The 18,620-nt window shown below is 53.6% G+C and overlaps 1 protein-coding gene across 9 annotated transcripts in view; it reads left to right on the forward strand.

The window, feature by feature from the left end:
* Positions 1-18,620, forward strand: part of LOC117227528 (uncharacterized) — a 69,611-nt gene that overhangs the window by 11,492 nt on the left and 39,499 nt on the right. For 2 of the 9 annotated variants that reach the window (XM_033482845.2, XM_076522113.1), the window contains exon 1: positions 16,940-17,409. The exons of the other annotated variants lie outside the window; for them this stretch is intronic. The gene's annotated coding sequence lies outside the window, so the exon portion shown is untranslated. Of the gene's footprint in view, positions 1-16,939; positions 17,410-18,620 lie in introns of those variants that run through there. 9 annotated transcript variants of the gene reach the window in all.

Below are 18,620 nucleotides of genomic sequence, written 5' to 3' on the forward strand. Positions count from 1 at the left end.
CACGCGCTCCTAGCCCTGTGCTTCCTACCCAGGCGTTCGAATCTCTCGCGATACGTCGCAGGCGGGACCAATTTCGAATCTGTTTCGCCGATTAGCGAATAGAAAATCGTCGGATTCACGGTCCTCTGAAATCGCTCGTGGCCCGCGATACTCGCAACACGTGGCTAAACAAGTGGTATACCCTGTACGGCGACGATAAACACTGGAAACGCATCTTTTCCGCGTGTCCCCTGACTCGTTGCGCGTCGGCTTGAAAGCAGAATCGTGTAATTCCAGCACGCGTCGTTCCTTCGGTTCCGATCTGCGAGCGTGGCCCGTGAAGCCGCTAATTATTTTCCTGGCGAACCTTCCTTCGCTGCGCCAGCAATTGTTCAAAGTACAATATAAAAACGCTTCGCGTCGCGATCGATCGGACTCGCGTGTAAACAATCCGCGAGATTATCGCAAATTCTCGGAATTCGATCGCGAAGCGACTGGAGCGTGTCGATTTAAGTCCGTTCGCGGGATTATTTCCACGATTGGTAAGCGTTAAATATTCGATCGTTCTTCTCGTCGACGAACTCGCGACAAGAATTAATTATTATTATGGAGAACGGTCGCGATCCACTGTTCCGGTACCTATAAGAGATTGTATCGCGTCGGTTGCCGGACGTCGTAAAAAGATGCCGCAGAAACGCGTTTTTCGCGTTGGTAATTATATCGGACAGACCGACACGCCGGACTATAAATAGTTCCCAACAGCGTGGTGACTCTGAGAAAAGCGAGACGATCGGACGGTATCGGCGCTCCTAATGTTACCGCGGTCGGCCCGATGTTATCGTTGTTGTCGGACCTGTTATCTAACTGCGATCACCGGCTATCGATCCGTACAGCAAACGAAAGAGACGTTCCTCCGTTCCTGCGTTCCCGGAACGGCGAGCGCACCTAGTCCTGGAAGAGAGATCCGCGCCTAAGGTGCCTAGCTGCGTCGATCGGGAATCGACCGTAGTCCGCGAACCGACGAAAGACCGACAAAAAACGTTCCCCGATCTCGACGGAACCGGGACAGGCGAGTCCTGGCGATTCTTTGCCGGTCTCGGCGAGTCTCGGTGCCACCGTTGCTGTGACGTGGCTCGACGAGTTACGAGTCACGAGTCTTCAGTCTCGCAAGCCTGCTCGGGACTCGGGACCTTCACCGTGAAGATCTTGAACCGTGGTTGACGCACCGACCGGTACCAAGATGGCGACCGAGGAGGAGCGAGCAAGCGAACCCGACGATTGTGTAATGGCGGCCGCGCGAAGCCGGCTTTTGCTCACGAGTCCATAGAGGAAAGGTGAACGTCCTGCGATGCCACGTTCCCCTGTCCCTCTCCCTCGCTCTCTCTCTCTCTCTCTCTCTCTCTGCTTCTCTTCTTCTTGCATCTCCGGTGTCTCTTTCTTTCTCTGCCTCCTACAATCCCTCTCTCTCTCGCTCTCTCGTCGCGCGGAGTCTCTCCGACTCGGTCGCGCCACCGAATTCCTTCTCCTTCTCCGTTTCCTCGGTTTCTTTCTGTTCTCGCGCCGTTTCTGGCCGAGTCAACCGAGTACACCACACTCTCTGCCTAGTGGCTAGCGCCGAGCTAGCGAAGGCTACAAGTTCCGTTGTCCCGTTGTCCCGAACAAGTTGCTCGCGACTCGCTACTCGCTGCTCGCTACTCGCTACTCGCTGCTCGCTGCTCGCGGCTTCTGCAGCTACGTGGAAGCCTCGTTTCGGACAAGTGTCATCGCCCTCTCCTGTCCTGACTAAACAACGATCGACCGCCCTGCCGTTTCCTCCTCGTTCCTAATTCTCGTTTGCTCGACGCCGACCGAGTCGTACCTGTAACCTTCGCTTTAGATGTTTCTCGCGATTTTAGACAAATTGGAAGAAGTTACTCCTTGGTTGGAAAATAATCGAGGGCTCTGCGACCGATTTCTCGATAGCCACAACACCTCCGAAGACAATTCGCCGTTCGGTCGATCGATCGGGTCGATCGTAATGGGCACATCGACGCGAACTCGTTCTCCTTTCCATGTTAGGCTCCGCTCGGTTCCCGGGCCCTTGTCTAATTCGAAATTTATATTCACCGTGGCGAGACGTCGATTAAGTACCGATTCGAAGGCCGCTCGTTCGATCGGGTTCTCCAGCGTTTTGGCCCTAATCGACGAACGTTATTCTTGCCGGCCGTAAATCGGCGCGAAATAAATCAGGATTACATAAGCGGACGCCCGGTGTTCATCGTGTTCGATTAATCTTCGCGGCGAGAGAGATACAGAAACCTCAGATACGCACGAATGGGATTATAAATATTCAGTTTTTAGGCGAGACGTTAATATGCATGATCCGCGGGGAGCCCGGAGAATATACGCGACAGATTTATTTTTTCATCGATATATGAAAATTCGTACTTCGAGAGGAAGGCTTTGCAAGGGCCGTCGCCGCGATCCACGATCGCGGGTTCGATCGATATTGTTCGCCGGAGAGGTGGGATCGATCGGAAAATGAAAAGCGCGCGGAATTGTGTAATTCGAATCGCGGTGAACGAGTCGGGAAGGCATTCGGGTCGGTGCGGTCTCGGTGGAGAACAGCGTACACCAAGATGGCGGCCAGCGCCTGCCTCGTGGCATGGAATCTGATATTACCTCACCGTAGCCCTGGCAGTGACAGTGGCCCTCTCTCCGTTGCCCCCTCTCGTCTCGCGAGCCGCCGACTCGTCTCGCTTCTCGCCTCTCGCCTCTCGCTTCTAGCTTCTAGTTTCTAGCTTCGTCTTCCCTTCTCTTCCCTTCTTCGAGTTCTCCTTTCCCTCCTTTCCCATCCTTTCCTCCTCCCGGGCCGCCTCGACCGTCGCGTCGCGACTAGGAAACTCCACGACCGCTAATTACACGCGGCCTCTCATTAGATTTTCCATTCCCAACGATGCAGTAACTCTTCCCGTCGAACGGCCGCGCTTGCCCCCTGCCGCGCCTCTCTCTCTCTCTCTCTCTCTCTCTCTCTTCGTCATTTCATATTCTGGATCCTACGATCTTCCGCCGGTTCGATCTTCGAGCCATTCGACGTCTTCCCCATGTAATGTACTCCTTCAGGGACAACACGTCCGTATTAGCTCTGTTAGTCCCGTCGCTCGCGTTTCAAGCGCAGAGTCTCGACGAATAAGCTCCGTCGCGGCCTTTGACTCGGCTCATTCACCGATCATCGAAGTTGTTCCGTCTCGAGCGGTATTCTTGACAGGCTATTGATCCGAGTCCGCCAGGTGCACGTCCACCTTTTCAACGGTAGCGTACGCGCGTTTCGGTACGAATGTTGGAGGCTCTAGGCGTAAAACTCGACCGGCGATGTGGTCAGTTGTTTTCGGATGTTGTGTAGGAGATTGTGACACGAAAAGAATTCGAACGTGCCAGCGCTCGAATGAATGAGTCACAAGTGTGTCGCGCGTGAACCGCACTCCCGATGAAATAATCGCTTCATCCATATTAAAGAGTCATTTTTATTGCGAAAATTGTGTCGAGTCGCCGTCAGCGGCTCCGCCGCGAGCCGCGAGCCGCGAGCCGCGAGACGCGAGACGCCGGGGCAGCTTATCCGATGCATCGAGCACAAATGTTATATATATATTTAATCGCGCGCCGCTTTCTGCGATTACGATCTCGCAGGACTTGTTGCCCGCTTATACGAAGACGCGTGTATGCATGCGCGACGAATGTTGGGCGGAATCGATTCGAAAATACGGTGCAACTTTTCTGCACAGTCGTTCGTAGAAGCCTGGAAGTCGATCGCGTATTCACGCTTCCTTCTCGATGACGAAACACGACGGACCGATTTCCGGTCAAGTTTCGTTTCCGGTCGGAGACCGAATTAGTATGACCGCCGCGGCGCCGCGCGCCGTCGCGGCAGCCGTAATTGTCGGAAGGCGACGACGATTTAAAGCGTTATAGGAGCAACGTACTCGTTCCCGCGTGCTCGACGCACGGCCGTCAGCTTCCTCAAGTTCTGGAGAACGTTCGTTGAACAAGGAAGAAGAATCGTACGAAGTGGTTCTCGATTCGAAAGAACCGAACGCCGACATTCGAGGGGCAATCGAGCCGCGTCGCCGGACATTTGCCACGGTCGCAGGTTATTTCCTGCGAAGACCCAGCCACCGGTCTCCCGTCGCCGAGCATCGCGAAACGAATCTCGTAGTCGGTCTCGGTTCCAGTTCAACGAATCGGAAACACCGCGTTTCTATCGCGTCCGGTTGCGCGGCCAAACTTGCCCTCGCGTTTCGACGGGCCAGGCGACTGCGAATGCCAGAATCGGTCCCATAGCATCATAGTATTCCAATTTTGCGATCGGCGATATTCAATCGACGAAGCGCACTTCTCCGCGATTCGAGTTTTTCTCGAATTTCGCGTGAAAGCGGGAAATTTGCATAAAGATCTATTCTGTCGGTTTTGGTTCGGTCGCTCGAAAAGTTGAACGGAACGACAAGGGCGGCCCTGAATCGAAGCGGAGAGGAGAAAAGGCTCGCGGTCCAGCAAGGACTTTTAAGGGGAAGGAAACGGGATCGGAAGGTCGCAGTCGCAGTCTTAGCCGCACTCGCGGTTGCCCTGTTCTCGGCGTGTACCCGCGTTGGCTCGTTAAGAGCTCCGCAGCCGCTACAACGGCTGTACCTTCGTCGGCTGCCGGTCGCCCGGTACTCTTTCTGCCTCCTTTTGCCCCGTTCTGCCTGTTCTCTCGCTTCACCCTTTCTCTCCTCTCGCAGCTCGCTCTGTTCCTTTTTGATCGGAGCTCGCTCCTCCGCGCGTACAGATACAGATCGTTGGCGAGCCACCGGTGAAGAGGAGGGACCGGAGCCGGGGAGCCGGAGCGGTTCGTTCCTCTTGATTCTCGAGAGTGGTCCGCTCCGGCTCACGGTGTCCGTCCGGTAGGTGGGTGTGTAGGACATAGCGGACTTGTGCAGTCAAGGACACGTTCCGCTTGCTCAGAGAATTGCGCGCGCGAGCGAGCAAGCGAGCCGGCGAGCAAGCAACAGAGCATACGAACCGAGCTCCCTCCGGTCTAGCGATGGGACCGACTCGTGCGCGACGCTTTTATCCTTGAAAAAACTTCGAGATTCGAGCAGATAGATATTCAAGGAACATCGCGTGTAGGAGCGATCGATGGCATAGCACGTTTGCGCGAACCGTCGTCGCTTCGTGTCGGCTCGATCGGAAGAACCGCTTGTCTTGGACGATTCTTGAACTGTTTTTTGGAAAGGGGCGAGCACTTTCGGACGAAATTCCTAAAGGATATAAAAGTTTCGGCTTCCGATCGGCCGTCTCCGGTAATCTAGTAATTGGACGACCACGCGAGCCGAGTCTTGGCTTACGACCGCGATCGCAATTAAGATCCTGAGTTGCCATGGATACCGAGGCGTCCAGGATCGATCGATCGATCGGTCGGCCGCGGGGAGGCGATCGACGGGACGTGACCGACCTGATATAATTCTAATTTCAGCAAGGTGTGGCTGTCGCGCGATTATCTCTCTTCCGACCAGGGCTATCAGCCTGTAGGCTCTTTTTCGTCTCTGTTTCTCCTTCGCATTCTTGCATATTCTTGCATATTCTCGCATTCCTGTTCGGAGACTTGTCGATTTCTCTGCGATCCGAACCGCGGCTGTTCTAGGTGGCTCGGCAACCGAGAACGGCCCTACGGTACGTTTCAGTACCGCAAAGTCGCCACCAAAGATGGCAGTCGCACTCAAGGACACGTTTATCCTTTATCCTGTTAGCGAACAGGAATGCCCGGTTCTCGTTTCAGGGTGCGCGGCGAGTTCTCGCGTCGCTCGAACTTTCCGATCCATCGAGCGAGCCGCGCGAATTCCGAACTTTGCGCGACAGAGGCGGATTTCGAATAGCCGAGAGGTTCGTTAGAATTTCAATTTGGCACAATTTGGTGTGCCGCGATCGACGCAGAGAACGTTCGTTCCGAGGCAATCATTTTTGTTAGCGACCGAAGGCAACCGAGAGGCGGTTCGAGATGACATCGAGAGAAAGAGAAAGAGGAAGAGAAAGAGCGAGAGAGGTGGCCGAAGGGTGGAGAGGGTAGCTGCGGCAGAGGGGCCAGAGGGGAAGAAGGAACGAACGAAAGGAAGAAGAGAAGAACGGAGGGGCCGGAGGAAGCCGAGTGAATTAGCGAAGGTATACGACCGAAAAGGAGGCCACGATCGTCCGAGTAAACAAGTGTCTTGTCCGCGGCTCCGAGACCAGTTCCACCTTCCTCGTCTTGTTCCGACGTTCCGTCGCCATGGCCTTTAACGCGCATAGGTGCCACGCATCGCCTCGAAATTACCTGACGTCACCGGGGAACGCGCACCTCTGTCTCGACTTCGCGATCGCCGTATAATCGTCGCGAAAACTCGAACAAACATCGTCCCGCGTGTTCGTTGGTTTTCTCAAAGGAGAGCACAAACGTTTCTATTCGCTCGTAAACTCCTATCCCGAAGGATCTATTTTGTTTCGGCGTTGGCAAGACAGCGGTGGCGCGTCCGGCATCGGAACACGTGGATCGGATCGCGAGAGATCGGTCTCGCGTGGCTTCGATCATTCGCGTTCAACGTGATCTCCACCGCTTTTCCACTCGTCCGTCGAGCTTTTCCTCCGTCTCTGTCGCTCCCCCCCCCCTCTCTCTCTCCATCCCTGTTCGCCGAGCTATCAAGATCAAGGCCTCGCGCTTCATATCTGCACGATCGTCGAATAAGAAAACAATCTGGGTTAGCGAGCGACGAGCGCGCGTTGCTGCAGTTGCAGGCGCTATTCCGCGTACCTGCGACTACTGCAAATTCTCTATCTTTATTGTTCCGAGCGAATGCCACGCGGGCTCGGTCAACTCTATCGCCGTGGATTCGGATAGATTGATAGGAGACGTTCGTTCGATTTCCAAGAAACGCGCAGAACCGAATTGCGATCTCTTGGACCGAAGTATACGAGACGATCTATGAAAATGAACGGTTAATCTCGTGTTAATTCAATCGGGTCTCCTTGGTTTGGTTTCGCTCATATTGTCCACAAAAGTCGACAATTTGGGAAGAGGAGCCTTGCGAATTCGATCCTTTCAACTCGTTTTTATAGTTACCTGCAAGGCTGCAAGGCTCGAACAATCGTATCTTCTCTTCCGAAATTGTCCATTTTCGTGGACAATCCGAGCGTCGGTTAGGGAGACATTACTGTAGCTATTTATAACGTAACGCAGCAGTCCGATTAAAACGACTGGTTCGATCCAACGCGATACGATACGATACGATACGATGCGACACAATGCGGGATACTATACTATACTGTACGATACGATGCGATTCGAGGTGAGCCAACGCGAGGCGGGGCGTGCATGTGAGTCAGTAAGACGTTCGTTCGGCTTGCCACGCCACACCCCGAAATGCATTTTGCATTCCGCGCGTTGCCGCGGCGGCGGAGCAGCGGTGCAGCAGCGAGCACACGCATTCCACGAGGACCTGCGATCCGCTGGCTTTCGCTGCAAGGTGAAACACTTCCGCCCGATAGGGGGGCTAACGTTGCTCTTGACATCGCGGATACCGTAGCCGAGCCACGGGGAAACTGGTCTTGGATGCCTCCGAGACCTCGTCTTGTTCGTTGTTTCGCAACTGCACTCGACGCAGCTATTCTCCTCTTTTTCTTCCTCTTCTTCTTCTCCTCCTCCTTATTCAACCCTCGCTCGGCGGCGTCCGGGATCGCTTTGCCCCTACATTTCTGTTGCCAGCAAATTATACCGCGTCTCTTACCGTATCTCTTTGCAGTTCGTTAGACAGCGTTCGAACGAGCGAGTTTGTGAAAAGGTATCGGTTTGGTCGTATCGCCGAAGAAAATGGTTTCGGGTAGCCGAGTCGAAAGGTGCCGTGTAGGCTTCTGCAAGTCGTTCGATAAGAATTTGAATAAACGATCGTGCCGGCGATTCAATTTTTACGGTAGAAAAATGTTATGCGCGCCGAACAACGCGTGTACACGTCGCAAAGTTCACGAATAACGAAGTCTCGAACACGGCGTGGACGCCGCGCCGAGCCGAGCCGAGCCGAGCCGAGCCGGTGCGTGCAACCGTGCACCGTGGTGTCACACACGGAGAAAACGGTCAAGGCCATCGTACGTGTGGATGCACCGAGCGCCGCGAGCAGCGAGCGCGCGCGCGTAGCACTCTAGAAAGCAGCTCGCTGCAGTAGTCGCCGCTGCTGCATTTTCCGATCTCCGCGGCTAGACCGGCCTTCGCCACTCGACTATAACCAGGAGAAGGTCAGGACACTCGGATCACTGCTTTCCCCCCTCGGCATAATCGAGCGCTCCGACTCTCTTTCGTAAATATTATTCCCGGTGCAGCGGTCGCAGCTTGTTTTACCGAGCCGCATATTTTACAGCGACCCGATGCATCTTAAATAGACGGATACGAAATTATCTCGATCACGCCGACAGGCCGTTCGCTTCGAGATTCGTTACCGATGTTCACGAAAGCACCTGCAATCTGGCGTTTGTTTGTGCAACCTTTCGGTCCGCGACGTCGAAAACGCTTGTCGCGACCTTACGACTCGGTCAGTTATATCGACATAGAAAAAAGATTTCAGTTTACGCATTCTTGATCGACGTCGAAAAATTGGTTCAACCCTTCGACCTAGTTTCGGCGGTTGGGTCAACGCATGCGTAAACACGCGAGTCAACGACGTAGGCGCAGACCGGTCTAAACAAGGTTCCACGATTCGGAGCATTCGATTCCGACGTGAAATCGAATCGGAGAGCAGCCCGCACGATGACAGAAAGGTGGAATGGCGACGCAACTGGTCGGGGGTGGCCTTAAACGCGCGCAAAAAGCCTCGAATGCTCTCCGAATGGCTAGGTCGGGCGGAATTACGGTAAATCGGCGTGCACTTGTCGCGACAAATTCGACTCGGGGGCCTACGCGACGGGTCTAGGCGTTGCCTCGATCGAGGATCGCCGTAGCGATCGCGAGCGTTATTCGCCGCGCGACGCTGCGCGATCGAGCGTGAAGCGATCTCCCGTGATCCAGCCATTATCGTGGTTTACGATCGTTAGCGACGCGGCTCGTTTTTTCCATAATCTGTTTATCATCGGCACCGCATCGGAATATCGAAGTCTCCCGGCGCGGACTCGCGATGCTTGCGGCACGGAGCACGCGAAGAACGCGTTCTCTGAGCGCGATAAGTCCTAGCACTTTTCGCATTTGCATGGGACAATTGCTCTCCGATGTCGTAAAACGATGACCGTCGCGTCGGAGCGAATCTCGCTGGTCTCTTCGGAGCGTTTTCCGTCGTTTTCGCGGCAGATGCGTCGACAGGAAAATCTGGGTCGCCATAATAACGCTCGTTCACGCCGGGACCGTGGCCGGAGCGGAGACCGGGACCGGGACCGGGACCGGGTTGAAAGGGGTTTCGTTCGAGACATTTCCAGTGGCGAAGAAGGGGGATCGTGAATATTGAATGGGATTCGTTTTCTATGAGCCGTTCGACCGTGTTCTGAATGGGCGCGGCGTGTACGAGAACCAGATCGGTTTCGTGAGAAAGAAAAATCGTCGGTGCCGAGGCACCGGAGATCCGAGCCTTTTGTCCACGCCACTTCGTCCTCCGTTTCAATCCGTTTGCAATCGAATCGTCGCGCGTCATGCGAATAGACGGTCGAAAACGGATGACCAATTTTCGCAAGTTCTCCGATCGCCGACGAATGCAGCTGTTAGTTCGGAAACAGAGGTGGAACAATTACAGCCGAACCGTTCGCATTCGAAGCGATCGGTCGATTTCTTCACTTCCGCTTCGCTTCGGGCACCGAAAGGCCCGCGGCCGCGTAGACCGGAAGAAGTGGAAATCAGGTGGCACGGTATACGGAGACTGTTACACAATATTGCGTCACAGCGATGCATTCGTCTATCCGTGTCTTCGACGATTTCCACGTTGCTCTCGTCGACAAATTGTAGGACGCTAGCGTGGACGCAGGTAACGCGTCGACCCATTGCCATGCAGTCCGACGCAGGTAACGTTTCTCCGTCCTGCAGAAACAAAGTCCGAGGGTAATTCAGAAATTTCTCTACCCAAAAAGTAGGCGGGCCCTCGATTATGACTATGATTTGCTGCAATGGTTTACACCGGCAACGACTGTGGGACGGGGAAAAGGGGCGGAGATGAATTCGAAGGACACGTACACTTAGGCAAAATTGAACGTAATTTTATTGCGGTCCTTTCTGTAGGAAACCATTAGCATACCGTAAACCGAGTTGTAAAATAGTGTCATTATCTTCCGAAGGCCAGGGACATTGTGGCAGGACCCTGTCCTTTAAATCCTCCCAGGAGTTGTAATTAGGACCTCTCTCTTTTCCTACCTAGGTTTACGGCAGTCGCAGTTGATCCGTGATCCAATTATCGACGCGAGGGTTTGGCACGACCACGAAGGGAAAGCCACGAAGGGCTTCCATAAAATAATTTCCATCGTGCAATTCGGCCTGCGCGCTCGCCGCCGAAAAATTCTGCCAACGGACAACCGGTTTGCGGAAATTGCTCGTCGCGTCGCGCAAACGAAACCGTAATGAGCCGGTCGGTCGTTTTAGGATCGGGTCCCGGTATTCCCGACGATTTCTCGCGACAATTGGTTTTTTTATGCGTTTATGGCTCCCGTTCGTAATTGCTATGTAAATTGTGCTGGAGCGCTAAATATTTTAGCAAGGTCTGCCTCGGTTACCTTTCGCGCGAGCAGCTTGCGGAAACGAGTTTTCCATATTGTTTCGCTCTCGGAGAGCAACCGTCGCGAATGTTGTCCTGCGAGTCCGATGCCTCATTGTCGGAAGCGTTCGCACGTGTCGCGAGAGAATCGCCTTCGCGAAGAATGTTGGCTCGAACTCGCGCGGTTCGTGCCTTCGTTGAATCGCCTCGAGCCTCGGGCCTCGGGCCTGTTCAATGGACATTCTGGGCCAGAGAACGGCGACGGTGGCGAGGTTCGCGGGCACGAGTCGGTCTAATGGCTCGCGTCTAAAAGCGCGATTCGCGGCAGAAGAGGCATCGAAGCGGAAATGCGTGTGGCACGAACGAGCGTCGGCCACGACACGACAGTGTACCTGCTGCAAGACCGGCGACTGTTGGGCCTCTTCCCATGACCCGAATGCATTGTGCGTACGTTTTGTCTCCGCTCGCATTCATCTCGGCCGATGCCGTTCGGCCCTCGTCGATGGCCCGCACATGTTATCCCCGAAAATAGGGTGCGTGCACGCGCACCCATACGAATACGATTACGAATAGGAATGCTTCTCGGCCTCTCGTCGACGACGATCCGCGGAAGCGCCTGGAAATTCTCCTCCGAAAATCGAGTTTCCGGTTACGTGGAGCAGATCCGATACGGCGAACCGCCCGACGCGATTAATAAAGTCGTCCCTGGAGATAGCCGGCGCGCGGCTCGGGCTCGGCGCGGCGGGATTGTTTTTTCGAGAGGCGCAGAAACGAACCGAGAGGAGGTAAAACCGCGAAAAGATGAAGGAAACGAGAAAGACCAGGGAGGGAGAGAGAAAGGCTCGTTCTCGAAGGTGGAACGAGCAAAAGCAGAAGAAAGAGATGGAGCGGAAGCAAGGAGGGAGAAGGAGATCGCGAAAGAGGCGTCGGAGCGGCTGTCCTTGGATGCTCGCGGATCGGTGGCCACCGGCAGTCAATGACCTAACAACGCTCTTGTATCCACGTCGGCTGGCTCGCTTCGTTCGCTTCGTCCGCTTCGTTCGTTTCGTTCGCTTCGTTCGCCTCGTCCGCTTCGGCTCGCTTGGCCCTGCGCCACTGCAAGCTCACCTTCGGTTGCCGCTCTCTCTCTTTTCCTTCTACGAGAGACAGGGAACGGGAGAGAGAGCGGGAGAGAGAGCGAGAGAGAAAGAGAGAGAGAGAGAGGGAGAGAGAGAGAGAGGCAGCAGAGGTTTTCTGGCGAGTCTCGAAGGGCTTCGTCTCGCTCGGACACGACTCGCGCGGCTCATTACCGGCTCTTTTTGCCGATATTTCTGATCGATTCAGGCCCTGGCCACGTTAGTCACCGTGCTGTGGGCCCGCCGAGATCTGTCGCACCGTCTGCGAAAACTTTGGGCTCGAGGACCACGCTCTCCAGAGGATGGTGGAGTAGAACGTTGGCCTAATCGATGCTAGCGGTCGAAGATATTTCGATGCCTTCGAAGCGTTACAGATTCCGAAAGGATAGGTGGAAAATGGTTTCGAATGTAGGTTCGTACGAGGAAAAGGGAAAAGATGTTGCGGTCTGTCCGGTTCGCTGGCGCGTCAAGAATGCTGGCCATCGTCGCGGAATATCTACGATTCCTCGTGTCCACGGTGCAGATCGGCCCTCGCTCGTCCGATACCCTCCGCTGCCGATCGAGGAATGCGGAGATGATTTAGCTTTGGCTGGATTCGAGACGGAACGCTGTGCTGCTCGCGGGTCGCATAATCGAATGGGCTTTATGCGACCGTGATCTCGCGGTCCTCTGCTTCGTCGAGAGAGCTGGTTCCTCGGCGAGTTTAGCGTCAGGCCATTGCGCAAATCGGCTCTCGATTTCCCAGATATCGGAGGATCGAATCGATTTCCACTCGACCGTTCAAAGAAATTTCTTCGATTCGGGCCTCGAAACGTTTTCCCTCGGATACGCGACCGCTCGCCGAGCGCGCGTAGCAACTCGGAGCTAGTCGAACGGCATGGTCGTCGCGTCGCTTCGCTTCGGTCGCAGAAGTTACGCGAGCAGGACAACAGTCGCGGCGAAACCTAAAATTACGTGTTAACCGCGGCCGAACCGAGGAAACGGGAACGAAATTGCAGCTATTGCAGCTATTACAGTGGCTAGCGCTTCTTGCGACGGCGGCGCGCCGTGACATTGACCGTGCCGCGATTTTCACGACGTTTCTTACGACGTCGACGTTACCTCCCAGCTTAAGAGAATTCGATCCAGTATCACCTTTGCGAACCCTTTGGACCCACGATCCTCGGGATTTTCAAGAACAATAGAGAATCGATCGTAAATTCAATCGACCGTTTGCGAAAGCGATTTCGTCAAGTTTCCTGCCGATTTCCGGCATTCCGGATGCCGGCTGTCTCGAGACCGATGAAATACGATCGGCACTAGATTAACACGGAGTTAACCGAGCATCCTTGCGGTCGTTGACAATGGCACCGACTGCCACCGAGACTGACTGATTTATTGCCGGAACTTTGTGGCCATAATTTATTTGCTAAATTATTGACCCAGCATGAATCGTCCTCGGACAAGCTCCGAAGACAGAGTCTCAACCCTTTAGCCCCGCTTTATTTCAACGCTGACCAGTAATCCTCTGCGAACGGTCGGTGAAATGCTGCTCGTCGGATTTCGTCGTGCGCTCGTTCCAGGGGATAATTATCCGTTGCTGTCGTAGAAATCGTCGAAACAGCGTCACGCGATTTTGGCTTTCCCTTGACGGCAGAATTCCCCAGAAAATTTGCGTCGCAACACGGCCCGAGAAGGTTCCTTCCAGGTATTCGTAACGGAACTTGATTTCGTCATTCAGGATTCCGCGGTCGTTCGTACGCGCCAGGTTTATTTTTAGAGACGCGGTTACGGTCATCTTCTGGCCGCGACGTCACCTGCACAGGTGATTCCTTCTCGCGCCTACCCTTCCGAGTTCCCTGAAACCGTGGTTACCGAACGGCGGAGACGAGCCGAGCCCTCGATTCTCGACGATTCGTCCGTTCCGCGGGCTGCGATTAATTCGAGGCGAACGAGGCGGCGCGAAGTTCGTCGAAAAATTGCTGAAAAAGGAACGGGCCGAGAACGGATCGACGAGCAGGTTCTCCATAAACGATCCTGCATCGGAGACCGGGCGTTCTCAAAAGCGAGCAACGCGATCGACAGGCTGTAGCCGATGCGAGTAGCCGATCATGCGATGCTCGGATCGATTATCGACCGAATTGTGCGCGAATAAGCTTTCGATTCCGGCGATTCGCCGACAGTTTTTCCTCTCGGTCGAGCTGTCGCGAAACCGTGAAGATGGATTTTCCGGTGAAACCGATTCTCGAGAGTCGAGGCGCGAGGATGTTGGGCGGTTTTGGAAATCGATCGCGCGATCCCTTTTCCCCGAGTCGGTCGAGATAGATCCACGGGGGAAGCTTTCCCACAAGGTGTGTCTATGGGATATGGAACAGAAATATCGAATATACGGTAAGGTGCTACTGAACGGCGCAGGATACCTTCGGTAGGATATCTCGAGCCACCTGTCCCTCACTCCCACGCTCTCCTATGCGATGGACTCGAGCGGCGAATGCACGGACGGATGGATGGATAGCTCCTAATGCCGGGACCTACGGGGATCTCGAATCTCGAGCGAGGGGACCGAAAAATAGATCCAGTCCCCTCCTCTGCCCGCCCCTCTCACCTGCGCCTTTTCTTTTCCATTACTCTAGGACAAAGGTCGAAGCTCTGCGGCAGCAGGAAGGAAGTCGCTTCTTCTCGAAAAGGAATCGATTGAATTTCGATCGGGATACACCTTTCCGAAGCTTCGACGACGCTCGCGAACCGTGTGAATCTCTTCCTCGAATTTTCTACCCGCTATTACCGGATGCATCCATCGAGTTGTCGCATAGTAGACATTTATTCTTTGGTTTCGTCGTTGACAAGCTGCTAACTAAGAATCTCTTAATTCTCTGTCTACTTTGCTCGGTTGCGACGATCTTCGATCATTTTTCATCGGAGACGAGAACAGAACGAAGATGAAAGACCCGAGAGATCATCGCGTTGTCCCGCTGTCCGGGCAACACACAGGGGTCAGCGGGACATCCAACTTGTTCAAGGTGCAAGCTAAAATATCGGATGACTTCTTTGTGCCGGCAAATATTTGTTAGCCGATAGTGCTCCGAGGCCGGAAGCGAACGCCGCCCCGAGAGCCTTTCTTCGTTGGTTAGAACAGATTTCGTTTACCACGGAAACTACCGCGAAACCGGAGAATCGACGAATTATCCCGTAACCTGGGAAAGTCTCGCGCTCGTGGGCATTGTCTCTCGATCCCGGTCCTGGTATCCAAGGTCAACGAAATTCTAAAACGCCCGTCTTCGCTCACGGAACCGTTCGAACGCGAAGCGGGGTCTGCTCGCACTTACAATTTCCCATTATGCTAATCCCTGTCCGACCATTCGCCGGGATTCATCATCGGGGACGTTAATGCTTCTGCGAAACAAAAGTGTACGAATATAGCAGGGATTACTGAAAATTTACTGCAGGTTGTAAAGTCTAGTTAAAGTCTGTTCGTCAGTTTCCGTGGCCAGACATCGGGAACGGAGAGGCGGAACGGACCGCGACGAGGACAATAAAGGCTGTAAATAACGACCGTTCCAATTTTCGGACGTTTCTTTCAGGTAAACGCATACCTGTGTCGTGTCCCCTACAATCTTCGCAGTTGCAATCGCAGTCGCAGTTGCGTATATACTGTGTATTTTTAGTGGGAACCCTGCAACGGGGCGTCCACAGTCAGACTCGAAAGCTAACAACAGCATTTTTAAGCCTTGCCTACTATCCCTAACGGAATCGGCGGTTTTTTTCTGACAGTGTTCCCCGGTCGCCGGGAAATCTTGCCGAAAACCCTTTTTTTTTTGCTGAATTTTACGGCGATTTTTTTACAGCGTTTTTCAATGGCCGGCGTTTATTGCCGCACACCCATGGCTGCTTCCATTCGTTCCAAAGTTTCGCGAATTTACGAAACGGTCTTTCACCTCTCCGATCGCCGTCCTCTGTTCGCGCGTTCAACCGTTTATGGCACTCTTTGAGCCAACGACCGCCGAGTCAATTTTTATAAACATTTTTTATTCGCGCTTCTTTTGCAGTCGTGCGCGCGTTTTTGTTGAAATCACGAGTCAAGGGAGCTCGGCGAGATTCGTATTTGACAGAAGCGTTATTACCGGTTGATGATGGTAACGAGCGTCGATAGGATCTGCACCGCGAAACAGCAGAACGCGAACGATTATTACATAGATCCGAGATTCACGCCCCGTTAATCGTCTTAGCCTAGCCTGTAGCCGAGTCTAGCCCATTAACGACGCGCCGAAATAGGTCTCGTCCTAGCCAGCAATTATTCCCGCCACAGTAGGCAACTCGTTATCGCGAATACAGAATCTATTCCGGTGCTGTAGCTGTTCGTCGATCGGAATGTGTCTAGGAGCTAGGAATATCGGTCGAGCAAACCGCCTCGCTTGTTCCACGCTCGAGACAACGAGCGATCAATTTTCGAGACTTCGACGACCGCGGAGGCGCGATCCTCTCCGCGATAGCGTACCTAGGCGTATACGTAACTAGGCGAAAAAGCGACCAAATTTTTGGCTGCGCTGTCGCCATTAATTCGGCCCATCGACGTCGCGCCGGCCGAACAGGTCGTATACATTCGTCATGTTCCATTAACCTTCACCTTTTTCTTATCGTTCCCTTTTTTTCGCCGAGTGTTTCTATTTCCTCGAAAACCGCAGGACATCTCGCAACGGATGAAACAAAAAAGTGACTTCGATTATCGGATATTTAACTTTTGGTTTCCGCGTCGCGAAAAAACTTGTCCTCGGTAATCCGACATGAATCCGAACGATAGAAAAACCATCGGAAGAAGCATCGACCGCGCGGCGATGCCAGGCTCGAACCACAAGTCGAAAGCAGTCCGGAAGAAAACAAATTTGACTCTGCGCGCTGCACGGAGGATTAGCTCTCGAGGCGGCAATTATGTCTTAGCACAATTTACGACGTGTTTTCGAAGGGTTAAACCGGCGGGTCTCTGAATTACGGTTTCAAATCCGCAACCCTACTTACCATTCGGTCCCATCCCCCACATTTTTTGTCACCGAGCTCGAGGATTAGCTGGAGCCCCGGTGACGGCCAATATTTTCTGTAAACATCTGAAAAACCCTCGGCTCGTTCGCGCCAGCAAGTGCGTTCGTAAATACTTACTCGCAGGACAGACCCGATGCCGATTAGTAGTGTCGAAGACACGGCAGAGGAACATTGTTCCGGCACTTGGCATTCTCGCGCGGTTAAATCGGTTTACTTGTCTTCGATCGGTTTACTCGTCTTCGATCGATCTCTTCGGATAAATTCTCACGTAACCGTATCAACTCCCTCTTTTTTTCGAACCGTGAGGGGAAGAAAGAGTGGGATAAATTTTCGTTTTCGCGCGAGGGTAGGGATTTATGGTGTCTTTGGAAATTCAAATAACCAGACTTTCCGAGTTGCGCCGTCAGTGTCGTGCCGGTAAACGAAGCAAAGGGTAGTGTCGATGATCGCGCCCTTAACGACGGTCGAGTTTGCAGAATGCTGCAAGGGTTATCTCGGGACCATTCCATAGACAACCGAGCGCGCAGAAGAACCGTTTCAACCCGAGCCGCTGAACCCTCCAACCCTTTCGCCGGATTTCAGAAGCCGGCGACATTGTATCGGAGGTGAGTGACCAATTAACTTTATATTACTCGACCCTCGTCCCTCCGTGTTGCGTCGCTTCAACATTTTTACAACTTATATCGAACAGGGTGTCCAAAGTTCTCGGTCGAAAAAGAAAGATCGCGTCGTCGCGGTCGAAAAAGTATAAATCAAAAGATTCGAGATTCGCAGCGAAGCGTTAAATCGCTATCGGAACTCTTCGATTCGACGAGAAAGTATACCATTTACGCGGAATTTATCTATCGCGAGGCGATGCTATTCGCGCATATTCTGTGCTCGAACGAAAACTGGTCGTCGCGTATTTTCGCCGGGATGCAATCAACCGCGAACGCTTATTGCGGATATGAGACGGCCGACGCGACGGCATAATAATTAGCGGTTAATGCACCGTGGATGCCGGCCCGGCCGGCGCTGTCATTTGTCCCATTAGACGGTAAATTGCGACGCGCGTATTTTACTACGAAAACGTAATTACAAGGGCTGCCCCGGAACAGATAGCACAGTTCCATCCCGCTAATGGTCTCGGCAATTTCGAACCGCTACACACCCCCCTCCCCTTGCACCGTCGATCGCACGTGCTCCATCAACGATGTAATCGTAACAACGAGCGAAGCTCTTCTCGATGAAATTCTTTCGATATAGAAAAATTTCGATAAATTCTTTCGATATAACAAAATACTGTCCGAGCGATAACCGAATTCTTGAACGTTAAATCTTTCTGCTGTCCAACATCGAGTCTCGGTGGCAGCGCGTCGGGTTGACGTAACAAGTGGAACCGCAAAATGGAGCGGAGAAAAATCGAGAGAGGACCGACGGCAGGCCTTGAAGAGTGAAAAAGAAAGAGAGAGACATATATGTTGCGATGCCAGCACAGAATGCGTGTATCCTTGATAGTTGCCGCTCGTTGGTCGTCCTGCGGAGGCCGGTTCACTGACACCGCGGGTACCGTCAACGAGTCCCCGACACTGTCAAGGTCCGCCGCTCCGCTCCGCTCGGCTCCGCGCCGGTTCTCCTGAATGGCGTCGCTCTGTCACGCGATTTGCCTACGGTAATCGACACGCCTCGCCGCGAACCACTCGGTCCTCTCCTCTCCTCTCTTCTCTTCTATTCTCCGCGGCACTCGTCTTCTGCCGGTCTCGAGTCGGTTCGTCGCATCGTTCGCGTTCGAAAATTTCGCGGTTGTCTATGGAACCGATCCCAAAGATTTCCAGGG

The sequence above is a fragment of the Megalopta genalis genome, chromosome 5 (assembly GCF_051020955.1).
Source record: "Megalopta genalis isolate 19385.01 chromosome 5, iyMegGena1_principal, whole genome shotgun sequence".
Lineage (NCBI taxonomy): Eukaryota > Metazoa > Arthropoda > Insecta > Hymenoptera > Halictidae > Megalopta > Megalopta genalis.